Source organism: Triturus cristatus, chromosome 3_2, assembly GCF_964204655.1.
Source record: "Triturus cristatus chromosome 3_2, aTriCri1.1, whole genome shotgun sequence".
NCBI lineage: Eukaryota > Metazoa > Chordata > Amphibia > Caudata > Salamandridae > Triturus > Triturus cristatus.
The window spans coordinates 443,347,020-443,362,752 of NC_140584.1; the positions used below are offsets into that span (position 1 = coordinate 443,347,020).

Sequence of the window (15,733 nt, forward strand, 5' to 3'; positions counted from 1 at the left end):
TCTTGAGTTAGGGACAGGCTATATCTCAGATATTATAAAAATAGCGCCTATCCTGCTGTGGATCAGAATTTGGACAAACCCGAATCTTAAGTTGAATCATAGGATCCTGAAGGACTGTATCAATTTGGACAATATGAAGGAAATCGAGTGGCTGTCCTATATTAAAATGTCAACTAAGAAAATTGGGCGGCCAGAGATTTTCACCAATCCTGAAGGTCTAAGTAAAGCCGACCTAAAATGGGTTAAAACAAATTTTAATAAGCACTGCGAAGTTGAGCGTGAATCCCAGGAGTTAAGTAAACCTACTGTAAGGGCTCACTTCTTGCTTATTATGTCTCTGACCATGCATCCCTATTTGTCTATAGTTATGAATCCTTATCACAGATGGCTATTGACAAAATTTCGTTTTAACCAGATTCACTTAGTATTAAGTGATTTACAGGGTTGGTTTAGACCGGAAGATGAGGCCCCTTGTAAATGTGATGATTTTTCTCCCCAAGACACCACGCATTTTATGCTTTTTTGCCCTTTTTACCACAAAGCTAGGAAAAAGTTCATTCTCCCTATTTTGAAAGAGAAAGCTTTTGTTCAAACTAAACCTGCTTTATTGTTTCTTCAACTAATGGAATCTCCTGTAACCATGTTTTGTGTTGCTAGTTTTCTTGTGGCATCAATTAGGTCTATGAAGAAACGACAGGTGGCCTCACGGGAGGAACTAAATTAGCTTTTATTATTGTTGACTGTGATATAATATTTTTAATAATGGAAACGTTTTAATGTTTTTAAATTGTTTTTATATGTTTTGTATACTTTTTTGATTTTAAGTAATCGAATAAAGTGGATTTGATGATGTTGATGATGAACTTGTTTAGGGGGTATGTAACTGGAACACAATGAATCCCTCAGTGTTCTGCCCCTTCAGTATACGATGCTGGGGTTCTGTGTGATCAGCTTGCTCATTGTGCTATCTAGATTCAGTAGGTGCCAATGTTTTTTGAAGATTCTAAAAATCTGCTGGCTATTGGCGTTGTAATTGATAATCAGACTAATCTTATCTCTTCTTTTTCTTTTTTGCTTTTGTGTAGCATTAGATCTGTGTAATACAGAATGTCTGCTCTTCTCCAGAATTCTCTTTTTGGACTTGTCTAAAATGTCTGAAGAATAGCCTCGACTTCGGAAGCGCATTTCAAGATTCGTCAGTTCTTGGCGAAATACATTTTCCTCGCTGCAGTTTCTCTTAAGTCTAGTCATTTCCTCAAAGGGGATCGAGTTGATCTGCACAGAAGGGTGGCCACTAGAAGCATGTAAGAGAGAGTTACAGGCTGTGGGCTTTCTTTATAGGCGGGACATGATCTTATTGTCCTTAGCATAGATCTTGACGTCCAAGAACTCTATTTCTGATCTGTGAAATTTCGAGGTACACCTCAGGTTGTAGGCATTGTTGTTAAGATACTTCGTCAGGTCTTCAAATTGAGTTCTGTTGCCCGCCCAAATGAGAAAGATGTCATCTATGTATCTAGTCCAATATACTATGAGTCCTGTCAGTTCAGACGGTCCAAGAAGCAATAGATGTTGTGCCTCAAATCTCCCCATGAACAAATTAGCGTACGATGGAGAGAATTTTGATCCCATATCCACACCCCTGGATTGTTTATACCAAGATCCTTGGTGTAGGAATACATTGTTGTTCAGGACTATTTATGTGAACTCTAAAAGCATCTCCGTGTGTTCAAACAGAGTTGCATCTATCAGGTACAATATCTCTCTGAGTGCTTTCAGTCCCAAGTCTTGAGTAATGCTGGTATAACGTGAACAGACATCAAAAGTGGCAAATGATAATTCATTTGTCCACTCCATGTCTTCCAATTTATTCAGCAAATTTTGAACCATCAGTTGTAAATACATGTCGATGTATTCAGACAGTCATTCTTTAGGAGATCCAATGCCGGAGACAATGGGTCTCCCCGAAGGAAAAGGGCCAGACTTATGAATTTTGGGAAGTATATAGATACATGGTGCACGAGGTTTAGGAACAAAGAGGTACTTGTATTCCATATCTGATATTATTCCCTGTTGTTTCCAATATTGCAGCCTGGAACTAATGTGGTCTGTAATGTTTATTAGAGGGTTTCGGTTAAGTCTGCTGTAGGCCATGTTGTCACTCAGTTGTCTTTCTATTTCTTTTATATAGTCATCATGTTGCATGATCACTATATTATCCCCCTTGTCCGCCTCTTTGATTACAATTTCTTGGTTGTTAGCTAAACTCCTCAATGCTTGTGATTCCACTTTGGTCAAATTATACACTTCTTTGAAAGGCTTGATAGTCAGTTTATCCTCTAAGGCATGTAAGTCATGGCTAACCGCGTTATAGAAAGAGTCAATAAGATTATCAGCAGGTAGAGCTGGTATATTCCTGGACTTCAGTCCAAGCCCACTGTCTAAGATGCAGCCAAAGTGGCATTGGGTTCTGGGTGATCATTGTACAGCTCAAACCCTATATTTTTCCCTATGACACATAGGTGTCTAAGATGCAGCCAAAGTGGCATTGGGTTCTGGGTGATCATTGTACAGCTCAAGCCCTATATTTTTCCCTATGACACATAGATGTCTAGGTTAAAACCTTTTCTAGAACAAATGAATATACTGATTTGGAATACCATTTCTGCTCTATTATTGTTGAAAGAATAACAAACGAAAAAATACAAAAAATAAGAAGCGGTTTTACACATATGAATACGTGACGCGGACTACTGCATTACAGAGAGAAAAAAACATACCTAGATATGTTTATTATTCTTTAATAGTACTTCACTTATTAATAGATACAGAATCTCTATGTAATTAACCCTTAGCTAGAACGAGTTTAGACTTTCTGTTTTTTCTTTATAGTTTTTCTCGACAAATTCAATAGGGACAAACGATTTCCCACGCCAAGACTTGGACGGACATACACTACTGTGTGGTCATTCGTGGTAAATATCGATTGAAGGTATCTATCCTAACGAAACCCACAGAATTGTGTTTGGGGTTTTTTACATAATCTTTTGTGAAATATAATAGCTTTGTCTTGGGCTATAAGCACAGCACGTTTTATATATATTTTTATATTTATCACAACGGGTTACTTCTGGTCTATCTGCACTTTTCTCTTTTTTGCTTTAGTTACACTCACACAATACATCAACATGGTAGATGCCTTTATCTCCATGTTTTCTTTTTTCTTTTATAACTCAAAATGCATGCTTCCTGTTTCCGTTGTTAGCTTGATATATATCTGTTGGATATAAACAATGTCAAATCTTTTTTATGGCATCATTTGCAGCCTTGAAAAAGTTTCTATGAAACGAAACACGTGTCAGCTGCCGGTTCAACGCTTGGAAGGAGGATTGTCACACCAAGCTGATCATCCTGATTATATCACTAATGTTTTTTCAATCTTGTAATTTTGGCACATATTCATATTAAACTGATACGGCAATAACGACTTTGAATTGATAGACTTGAATAACTCTATGAATTGATATATACTTGAATAGGAGTGCCAAGGTTTATTTCTGTTTTATGCTGTCAGAAATCTGTTGGATACCTTTGACAAAAAATTGAGTCGAGAATCTCACATAAACAAAACTGTTGGGTCTTGTTTCTATTTATTTGGAGTACTACATAAGATTCTTTCGCTACTACCTCCATCATCTAGAGCCCTGCTAGTCTGTAGTGTCATCCTAAGCAGGCTTCATTGTTGTAATGCTTTGTTGCTGGGATCCCCAAAGTACCTACTTGATCGGCTACATAGTCTAAGCAGTGGCGGCTAAATTAGCCCTAAAAAGACCCAGAAGGTTACCATTGAGCCAAAGAATTAGGTTCAAGCCCTCTGTATCAACCTATACTCCTCATCAGCTAGTCTGGCCTATATGGCCAAAATAAGATAAACAAAACATCGGGGGGTGAGCCTTTATGATTGCAGAGGTTCAATTATATAATACACTTCCAGAAAACTTTATCTTTCTCCAACTTGCTGCTTTTTAAAAAAGCACTTAAAACCTGGCTCTTCCCTAAAGCTGTGAAATAGTGTTAAACGCTGTCTTCTTTAGCAAGCTTAATTCTTGTTTACACTGTAGGAACCACTCACTCCTTTATCTCCCCTGTAATCTTCTCAGCGCCAGGATATCTATTAGGTGACAGTGTGCTTTATAAATTATATAAATAAATAAATGGAGACTTCCTGCAAAATTTGCCATACCTGCCCTATATGATTATATGGGGTATTGGATTCATTTTACGCTGTTTTCCTATGTGTGCTTACTTGTGATTGTCCTTTTAAATATGTGCTCTCCTTCTCGTATTGCAAACAGGTTAAAAGATATTCCATTCATTATATTTAGGGCTCCCAGTTTTATGGAATTCTTTTTTTTATTTCCGTCTGTTTTTATCCATATTTATTTTTGGGCCATTTTATTGGTATTTTTCCATATTTTTATATTATATTTCCACATTTATTTAACTGATAAACATGCAATTATACTCGGATGCGTGTTGTGTTTTAGCAAATTAGACAGGCAAATATGGTAAAACACTGCTCTGACAGGTAAATATTAGCATTATATATGTACATTTAAGGACATCTCATCCTGTTTTTAAATCTCCATTGTGTCTATCTGCTTAGCAGCTGGTCTGGAGTTCATGAAGGACTACAAGGCTAGTCACTCATGAGAAGCACAATTTTCTGTATTTTTCAGATTTCGAAATAAATACAGACAGGAAAAAAATAGTTTTCGGTCTGTGTTTATCTGTAAAATCAGAAAAAACGGAAAACTGGAAGCCTTAATTATGTCTTAACTCACCATATACATTGTGCAGATTTTCAAGGTCAGCACTGTCCATGTCCTCAACTCCGGCAACCAACTCTGTTCATGAGTGACGCCACCTACTCCTCCAGTAGGGCCATCTCCTCCCAGACGTCTGGTCCGCGACTTGTCCTCGTTGCAAACTTAATGTTCCTGGCCAGTTTCTCTTTAGCACTGAAATTGTGATCATGCCACCTTTTTAGGTCTCACCAAGGCAGCGCTTGCAATTTCTCTTCAAAACATGCTGTATTCAGGTATGGATTGAAAGCTCTGCCCACTCTTTGCCCATCTTTTTAATTGGCTTCTGTCACTGTACCTTTCTAAACCTTTGCCTTTGACTTGTTAACAGACTTATTAGTCCCTTATTACTACCTCCCTCTCTTCTGTTGTTACCTCCCATGTGTTGTTTCACTGTAGGTTTTATTTAAATCCTCCAAGCACTCTTTTGTTAAAGGGCTTTGTCCTGCCTTCTTTTGCAGGCAGGACACGGTCTCCCACAACAGTTTTGTATTTTTTTATTTAAGTGGCGCGGCACTCCTCAGCACTAATAGTGGCGGTTGCGCATTACCATTTGTTCTTGCGATTGCCGAAAGCAGGAGATTGCCTTTTTAAAAAAATGTATTTACTTTTTCTTATGGAGGAACCCATGCTTAGACTTTGAACATCTTAAGCTAAAACACGGGTGCTGCGATTATTTCAAAAGTAAAGAAATAGATAAAAAAAAGATTTTTTGTATTACATTTTGAAACAATCGCAACACTTGCGCTTTAACTTCAGATGTTCAAAGCCTAAGCGCAGATGCCGCCATTGTAAAAAACAAAAAGTAAACAAATAGGAAAAAGAGTGTGCAGCTGCTATCATTTTTTTCTATTTGTTTACTTTTATTACTATCACAGCATCCACGCTTTAGCTTTAAACATCTTAAGCTAAAGCGTGGGTGTGCGATTGCTTCAAAAATAAAGATTTTTTTTTTTAATTCTATTTCTTTACTTTTTAAGCAATCGCGGCACCTGCGCTTTAGCTTAAGATGTTTGCAGCTACAGTGCCAGTGCCTCAAAGATCTCGCATTTACGAGAGTTAGAGGTATTGGCATATGCCTTTTATTTATGTGTTTAGAAAACCTGCATGCGTTATTTACGCACCACTTGCAGATTTTGAAAACACATAAATCAGAGGTATTATCATTTACAATTCCAATACCTTAAGCTTGCTCGAATGCGAGACTTATTTATTGCATTGCAAATTCTTAGTAGTAGATCGTTCAAGTGTGAATTTAACAGTGTTCGATTTCTAATTACTGTGCTATCCCCTGAGGTCTTCTTGGTTATATCTTGGGGAACTCTGCAGACTTCTCCGGCATCATGCAGAGACCCAGCGGGGGCCTCTTGCACTCTTTTGAACTCAGTATTCTGCTGGCTGAATCTTCAGTTTTTCGAGACATGGCGTTCTGATTATGTCAAATTGTTTCTGTTACTGGTTCTGTTTTTTCGGCATTTAATAATTCATAAATATTTAGTATTTCACTTATTGAATCCTTTTATTTTTCTTCCATTTTTTTTAGTCAATCCCTTGCGTACCTTTCTTAATTTCTGTCCTTCTTTTCGTTAATCTTTCATCTTCCTCAATTTAATACCTTCTGTTTTTAAATATTTTAATTCTTAACCCAGCCATTTGACTTCTTGTTTCCTTTCACTCGTACAGCCTTCCTTTGCTAGATTCTTTGTTTCCTCTTTCATACACATTTAATAAATCCCCATCCCCTTTTCACTGTTTCCACTGTACCATTTTAGCCTCCGTCCTCATTATATTGTTGATCATTTTCACTCGTTCGTCTTCCTCCTCGACGTTCCTCTTACTCTCCATATTTCGCCTATGAATGTTTTATTGCACTTCAATTTGTGTATCACATCTCGTCTCGCTCACTGGTAGTCTTTTTTGTCCCATTCGTTACTTGCCTTTTTTTTTGCCTCTGCCACTTGTTTTTCCTCGCCTGCTTGACTTCGATCTTTTCCATTTCTGTAACCGATATTCTTCTGTCTTAACTTTATACTGCTGTGGATAGAGACTTCAGAAGCAGCAAAGGGGGGATGTGCAGGATTTCCCAGCTGCATCTGGGAAATGGCAGCTCATCATTATCATTTTATTTTTCCTTTTTTTACACTGCAAAAAGCAGTGAGGCGACGCTCCTCCGCCTAAGTGCAGGAGCCGCCACTGTGCCGAAGTGCCATAAAACAGCAGGCTACAACATAGATTAAAATACATCACTTTAAATCTGCAAGCAAAAGGACTTTGAAGGCATGAGATGCACCATGCAAAAACCATCTGGCATCATCATGACATTAATGGATACAAATTGGGTTTATGTCTTGTTGACTGATGACGTAATACATGACACTACCACAACATCAGGCACATATGTTTAACATGGATGCAGAAACTATTGGGGTGAGGATTCTCTTGGATAGCACCAGGAGTAATCACACATCAGAAATATGACTGATATGTGAGATGGGGATTATTGAGTACAGCTTGTCCTACAATGGCTTCCCTATTTATGTAAAGTAATCATTTCACTAATGTAGTTTGGAAATGTGTAGTACACACTGATATGTTGTGAATCTGATTTGTTCCTGTCTTGTATGATCTACAAGCCTCTATTAAATATGGGGTGTGGAAAAATCTATCATCTTTCTACTATTATATATTTCAGGTGGACACCAACCATTTCATGATGAGTCAGAAATTGCGAGTTTGTCAGATTCAACTGCCGAAGGTATATGCCAAAGGATGATTCATAGCACATGAGTTTGTGGATGGGTCCATCACATGCATAGGCATCAGATTTTAATGTCTATGTGAAATGTCTATAATGTTAAAACAAGTGGAGTGCATTACAAAATGTTTTTCTTTGTGTATATTCTTTCAAGGACATTTCTTCACATGGCCACATCAACAGGTTGCTAAGGATGTATTTTCATGCAATAATAAGGCATGAGTGTGGCTACCACTAACACAGGCACCATGGTAGCATGTTTCAAAGTTTTATGTGTACGTCCTATCTTTAAATATTTGCTCAAACTGACCAACTCCTACACACCACCATGCATTGTATACATTTTCGTCTTGGTAGCTGTACTGCATTCGCCCTTACTCTGTCGAAGGTATCATGTGTAGTCAAGACACGCATTTATTCTGCAACATCAAAGCACATTTTGGATGTTGTCCACATATCGTGAGAACCCTGAACAGCTACCACTCAATAACCACATAATGCATCCAGGCATGGGTGGAAGCTTGTGCAGTCCCATACTAAGGCAAAGACAGTCCTTTACAAGGCTCACTTAAAGGTCAACACTGTATAGCACTCATACATCAAGTTCAATGGTCACTAACCCACATGGCTCTGTGATCTACACTATACATAATGCTTTGCTTCCTGACATTACCCACCTACAAGGGAATGTTTCTCTAAAGCAATGAAACATATATGTCAGCTTGACAGCCATGTCCTCATTGTGCACAAAGTTAAAAAGGATTATATGACAAATGTAAGCACTGTCCTTGCCGTTCCAAACATGACTTCCCTTAGGCCTGTCCCTATGAAGGTCACTTAGCTAGCCATAACTTTCAGCTGTACATGTGACCTACAATCCAGGGAAAGAATACAGTCGGAATTAGTGCTGGTGCCTTCTCCTACAGTGTTTTTTATTGTTTATGTATATTTACTCATACTCCTGCCAGCATGGAAACCACAAAAAAGATTCCAAATGTGTCCCTTGTTCAGCTCTGATTATCATTGCACCTGTGTTTGCTTTACAAATCCATATATTGTTTTTGCTGATGGGACCCCATTTAGTTATAATTTGACATACAAGCTCTGTTCATACAATGTGGCAATTAGAATGTAGATGAAGTTGTCCCTTAGATCACGGTTGGTGATGTGTAACAAAATCATTGTGCAATTCTGACACAAAAGTAGTTTTGTATATATGTGCTTCTCGCTCCCAGACCAAAACGTAATTCTTCTTTTGAGATTTATAGGTGACAGGCACCTGCGGTGTTTAACATGTCTTGTAGAGCTACACGGAGAGGTGTGTGTACAATATTAATCTCAGTCCAAGCATCAACGTCTATGTAGCAGATAATGTGTAGCAATAATGAAGCTCAGGGTTGCACAATGTGACTCAGAAGGCAGAAGAAACAGTTTTACTAGCATAACAAGTGATGACTACACATCTAAGTTGTAGTCTGTATGATCCTTAGTTATAGCCTATCAGATGTTGATTTGACACGTCTACATGACGTTTTATATGGCTGCATCATTGGTACCATGGTAGTTTAATAAGGATCCATTCTGTAAAGGTTTAAAATCATGAAATTGTGGAAGATGTAACTGTACAGTTGCACACAGAAAATCTATTCTAAAACTCTTTTTCTGTTATTTATATTTTATTTGTATTTCTACTGTTGGCACGACATAGTTGCCCGTTCTGAAACATGTCTTATTTGGGACATAGCTCCATGAATGCATGATAGGTTTTCAGAAATCATAAATAATTGCTCCTTTTAGGAGGAAAGCCAAACAAAAAAAAGCTAATGGAAACTTGAATGATCCAATATACATAACTTAATAGTGCCCTACTGAACATTAGCCATAGGGCACAAGGATGCTTCATGACCAGAACAGAGGAACAAAATAAACTACATCACACCAATGGAGGACTGCAGGTGAATGAAAAAAAAATAGCATGATGACAAGCAAATGACTAAGTGATTAACTGGCCAAAAACTGCTCACTAATGTTCATCTTGCAATTCTGGATCTGAAACTGGGGAACACTACAGGCCCGATTCACAAAGGTAAACTGAGGCGAAAGTCTAACTTTACAACTTTTGGTATTCACAAAAGGCATTTACGAGTAGTAAAGTTAGACTTTTGTCTCAGTTTAACTTAAGTTTTGGTCTTAGGGTTAACTGAGACAAAACTTAAGTTAAACTGAGACAAAAGTCGAACTTGACTACTCCTAAATGCCCTTTATGAATACCGAAAGTCGTAAAGTTAGACTTTTGTCTCAGTTTACCTTTGTGAATTGTGCCCCACTTCTTCATCCTCTGATGATTGTGCAGCCTCCTGTGGTTGTGGTTGTATTACAATTGGAGGCTGTAGAGCAATTGCGGGTGGCTCAGATGCACACACATCAGTGGTTGAAGATGTATGCCCCATTTTAGCAAGAACATTAGAAAATGCCATGAAAGCTGCATGGTATTCCCTGGCAAGGGTTTGCTGGTTTTACAATACAGCAAAGACGTTGCTATTGAGGGCACTCGTTGTTGATGTGAAAGAGTTACTCTTGGCTTCCATTCTAAGACCTTTAGTTCATGATGCAAGGACTGGATGAAGTAATTGATGGTTCCTTGCTCAGAGACAACATCACTAGTGCTTGATGTAGAGGGCAGTTGTTGATTGCTTTTCTGTATCATAACTCTAGCCATGTCAGCTAAGGAAACATCAATCCCATAGACCCACAAATGGTTGTGTACTGCCTCTGCCAACCCCTTATTGGGGCTGGGATCACACAGAACTCCTTCTATGGTGCCTGATAATGTATCCATCTCCAGCTTGACTTCTTCCATCATACGCTGCTGTACACCAACCACTCTCCACTGGAAGATGACTTGCAGATTCTCAGGACCCTCTAAAGGGATATGTTGAGCAGCTGTATGTGAATCATTTTGGTTAACTTGGAGACCCAACAATGTCTTCTTCCCTTGTCAAGATCAAAGAAGCACAAACCATAATGCCCAGGAGTTGGATGACTGTGTCTTCATCCATGGGTTAGCAGGTAGGTCAAGTTAATCATTATGGACAAGCTATTGTACAGGAGAGGTAGGCTGTTCCTCTGCAAAATATGTAGATAATATTAGCATTCTACTGAGTTTGTATTTGGTATTGTTCATAGTTGAATTGTGACCCACAATCTGTTTTCATACTCACATACTGGAAAGTTACAAGGTACTTAGCACTATGGGCAGATTGTAGTATAGTCCAAAGTCAGCACTATTTGTAGAATCTATTCTTTACCATCCTAATATGCTAATGTGGCAATATGTATATGTTAGTGCAACAACATACCATTTTGAGACACACATGTAAGTTATTATTATACATCACTACGTAGTTCTTATTTTACACATGTAAAGCATTTAGTAACAATGTCTACATATCAACTCGTAGGAATTTAAATCACATCACTGTTGTGTTCCATGCCTCTTGACATTAATACCCACACCTGTATAATCTCAGCAGTTTGTAAGGTAATTAATTGCCCAGCGGTGCCCATGTTCAACAGGTGTGACACAAACAAGACATTAGTTAAGTATTTTTATGTTATTTGCCTTTGTATTTATATTATATTGTGTAGCAAACACATCCTTACAGAATTTTCAAAATGTCAGAGCTTTGCCATTCTTCACAACACACTAAACCATTATGATGAGTGATGGCCAATGCAATGTATAAATTAAATTAAGAAAGATACGGAACCTCACGATTTCATGCATTGCTACACACAACATACCCTTCATGTTCTAAATGTGTTGTAAGATATGAACAGATTGGACATTGTACACAACTTATGGACTATTTGTCCATAATGTTGCATAGTTATTGACCTTGAAGTACTTTGCTTTGCGATAGAGAGGCCAGGATTCCTCCATTTTCATATGTGAAAATAGCCTACCATCATCATTCTAGAGCCGTCAACATGTATGTTTGGTATTAGCAACACAGGCAAGCTTGCACCACTGTGAACAAGTGACACCTATATAGGTGCTCCAGTTTTTGTATCTTGAGTGAGGATAAGCAGACTGATCTAGTAAATATTATAAAATATACCTCTGTGTATGTGATACTTGAGGCAGTTGAGATGGTATGACACATTTCTGCACACACACAACCATGCTATATAATGAAGGCACTCTTGCACTATGGTGTAAGAGTGGCTTCTGTGGGCGTATGCTGCACCCAGGGCACCAGAGCTAGCTGAAAAACAGATATCCACCCATATTAGTACATATCAGGCATTATTTCATACTCTCTTTCACACTACACACCAAGTTAGCTTGCTGGCCTGCATTATGTGACAGTTTCGTGTCTATACCCTGTTTCTGTGTGTAGACAGAAATGTGTGCTTCACATGTGACCATAGTGGTATGTAATATTTCACAAAGACACATACACATCTGTCCTATTAAGCTAAGGTGTATAGATGACTAACATCTACATATATGTGCATCATTTGTTTGATGAGGACATGATAATACACATATTGTAGGTACATTTGTTGTCTGAGTGCTCCGCTATAACTCTACACATTCACACTTCTTGAATCATGATGCTGATTGTATATTGGACTTTCTCCCATCCAGGTAGAGAATCAGTCCCGCAAAAAATCAATACGGAGAGTAGATGTCTCGGTAGGGCGTGGAACAAACTGTGTAAAAGTCTGGGGGGTGACCATTGTTTTGATCTTGCCCTTCTATTGACTTGAAGAGACCGGTGTAAGAAATTTATCTGGAGTTAGAAAATTGTATCGCAAGTACTTTTAACCGATTTATTCCTATTAAAGTACTGAAAACCCAATTGAGACCTTCAGCCTCTTGGTATAACGCTTCGCTTAAGGCTCAGAAAATGATCTGCAAAAAAGGCTAATATAAAATGGCGCAAGTCCTACAATGTGGAGGACATAATAATCTTAAAGACTCTGGTAAAGTATAAGATTGAAATTGCTAAAGCAGAACTTTTTTCTACCGCTATCTTTGCTGCACCCAACAAAGCAAAGAAAGTTTAAAACATCCTATACCCGTGACACAGGTTTATGTGACAATCTGGCCGGGTTTTTAGAGGAGAAAATGAAAATCATCGAAGGCCTTAACACGTCTCTTTCAAAAAGGTTTTGTCTGGAATCAGTGCTAAGGAGCAAATAAGTGTGCTAGTTGACTTCAAGCATTTAACAGAGGATGATGTCGAAATATTGCATTGTGTATTTCCTCCGGCTCACCCCTGGATCTTTTACCCACAGGGTTTGGAATGAACAGGCGGGGGAACTTTACCCACGGCTCTTGCAAATTGGCTGCCAATCTTTGCAAACTGGTGAAGTTCCGCAATTTGGAAAAGGGAAATTGTGTCACCTTTATTACAAATGTCAATGCTGAACCCTACAATCTTAAGTGACTACTGACCAATTTCTCTTCTACAGTATCCTGTAAAGATTCTGAAACGTTTTGTTAGCAAAACATTAGCTCAGTTTTTAGAAATCAACCAAATTTTGGAAGAAGAGCAATTCGGTTTTCGCCCAAGCCATGGGGTGAAACAGCTTTGCCATGGGGCTGAAACAGCTTTGCTGTCCACTATCGATGACCTTAGAATTAGAGTAGACAACTATCAATCAAGGGTACTAATCTTATTAGGTCTGTCTGCCACGTTCGATACTGTAAACCACAATATGCTTTTAGGTAGATTAACCTTGATTGAGGGCAGGGGCATGGTAGCGAAGTGGCTTCATTTTTACTTGTCCGATAGATACTACGCGTTGTCATTACCACCTTTTCGCACTGAGATTAGGATTGTTCAACATGGCGTCCAGCAAGGGTTGTCAAATTAGCCCAATTCTCTTTAATATATATTTAAGCGGTTTGATTTCACTTAAGTCACACAACATCAGCCTAGTCAAGTCAAGAATAACTTTATTCGGTTCAAAAGATTGACCATAAAAGTATAACATACATACATACATACATACATACAAAATGAATAAAATTGACATGTTAGATTTGTTCAACGATATGTCATTTGACTCAAAACTCCAAAAGGTCTTCTTATTAAAAAAGTTCTAAAAGTCTAGTTGCTAAAAAGGTCAAACAGCCATTTAATTTACAATTCATACTGATTCCTTATTAAAAGTGCAATTTTGATAAAATGTAATACTGCAGAGCAAATAACTTCAGAGGACAATGAACGTAGGAGGTTGAAACCCTCCTGGTAATTGCGGAGGCAGGCTTTTCTTAAAAATGGGATAAGGAACCGTGTCCTTGGCTCTTTGTAAAGTGCACAGAAGAGAATAAAGTGCAGAGTGCATTGGTGTACTGAACTATCACAGGGGCAAGGAGTGAGGTTATTGCACCAACCGGCCTGTTTGAGGAAGGCCACCAAAAAGTGCAATGTGCAAAGCCGAAACCTAGTCAATAAAATCTATAGTGTGAGTTTGTGGTAAACGACAAGTAAAATTGTTGTTGTTGTGAAAGGTGCCGATCTATGTGGGGGTGCAGCACTGGATGCTGTTCGCGATTATCAAGCTCAACAAAATATGCGTTTTTTTATGATCGGTTTCATATTTATGTTGATGCTAGAGGGATTATCGTAATAGTGTCCTAGGCCTATTTCGTTACATTTTCCTTTCACATAGCAAAGCCAGGGGATGGCCTCATCATTATCCAGGGCCATACAATCTTTAATAATCGCCCTTGTGAGCTTTAAGTCTTCTGACTGCCAGACTTTGGCCCAAAGAATCAACGGGGCAATGTTGATCAAATCTACAATAAAACCCATCCCTACCTCAAAATGGTAGAATGCTGTGGAGGCGCTTTTTGGGAGCATCAACAATCTTTTTAAAAATGTATTTTCTAGTATTTGCAGTTGAGTGCTTTTGTGAACTCCCCCATACTCCAGCCCCGTAGGTAGCAATTGAAAAGCATTTTGCTTTGTATAAAGTGATCATTTCAGCTACAGGTTTATGGCCTAACTTGCATGCAAAGCAGAAAAGGCCTCCCACAGCGCGGTTAGTATTCCGCACCCTAGATGTAATAAGTGGGTCCCAGTTCAATTTATTATTAAAAACGTTCCCCAGGTAATTAAAATTAGGGACCTTATCAATTAGCTTGCCCTTTACAATAAATTTCTATCAGGCTAGTCAATTTTGCTGATGGCACACAACTTATCCTAGCATTAAAAGGAAATCATGGGACGCCAGTCAACGCCTTCCGTGATTGTATGAATGACATCATCAGCTGAATAAAATTGAGCTCCTTGAAGATTAATGGCAACAAGACTGAATTTCTTTGCTGCTCAGCAACTAAGTCCCCCGAACCTCTGGCTAGTTTCGTCAGACAAGACTCCCGTTCCTTCAGAGGCTGTCAGAAATCTGTTGAATATCTTTGACAAATAATTGAGCCTAGAATCTCACGTAAATAGAACTTTTGGGTTGTGTTTCTCTTTAATTGGAGTAATACATAAGATTCTTCACCTACTGCCTCCATCATCTAGAGCCCTGCTAGTCTGTAGTGCCATCCTAAGCAGGCTTCATTGTTGTAATGCTTTGTTGCTGTGAGCCCCAAAGCACCTACTTAATCGGCTGCATAGTCTAAGCAGTGGCAGCTAAATTAGCCCTGAAAAGAACCAGAAGGTTACCATTGAGTCAAAGAATTAGGTTCAAAGCCCTCTGTATCAACCTATGCTCCTCATCAGCTTGTCTGGCCTATGTACCCAAGATAAGAAAAACAAGACATGGGGGGGTGAGCCTTTATGATTGCAGAGGTTTAATTATATAATACACTTCCAGAAACCTTTATCTTTCTCCAACTTGCTGCTTTTTACAAAGGCACTTAAAACCTGGCTCTTCCCTAAAGCTGTGAAATAGTATTAAACAATGTCTTCTTTAGAAGCTTAATTCTTGTTTACACTGTAGGAACCACTCACTCCTTTATCTGCCCTGTAATTTTCTCAGCGCCAGGATATCTATTAGGTGACAGTGTGCTTTATAAATTATATAAATAGATAAATGGAGACTTCCTGCAAAATGTGCAGTACCTGCCCTATATGATTATATGGGG

The 15,733-nt window shown here is 38.5% G+C and overlaps 1 protein-coding gene across 1 annotated transcript in view; it reads left to right on the forward strand.

The window, feature by feature from the left end:
- The window catches only part of LOC146857504 (3-galactosyl-N-acetylglucosaminide 4-alpha-L-fucosyltransferase FUT3-like), a 391,106-nt gene that overhangs the window by 18,977 nt on the left and 356,396 nt on the right, over positions 1-15,733 (forward strand). Inside the window, exon 3 of the mRNA XM_085646826.1 lies at positions 7,558-7,620. The gene's annotated coding sequence lies outside the window, so the exon portion shown is untranslated. The remainder of the gene's footprint in view (positions 1-7,557; positions 7,621-15,733) is intronic.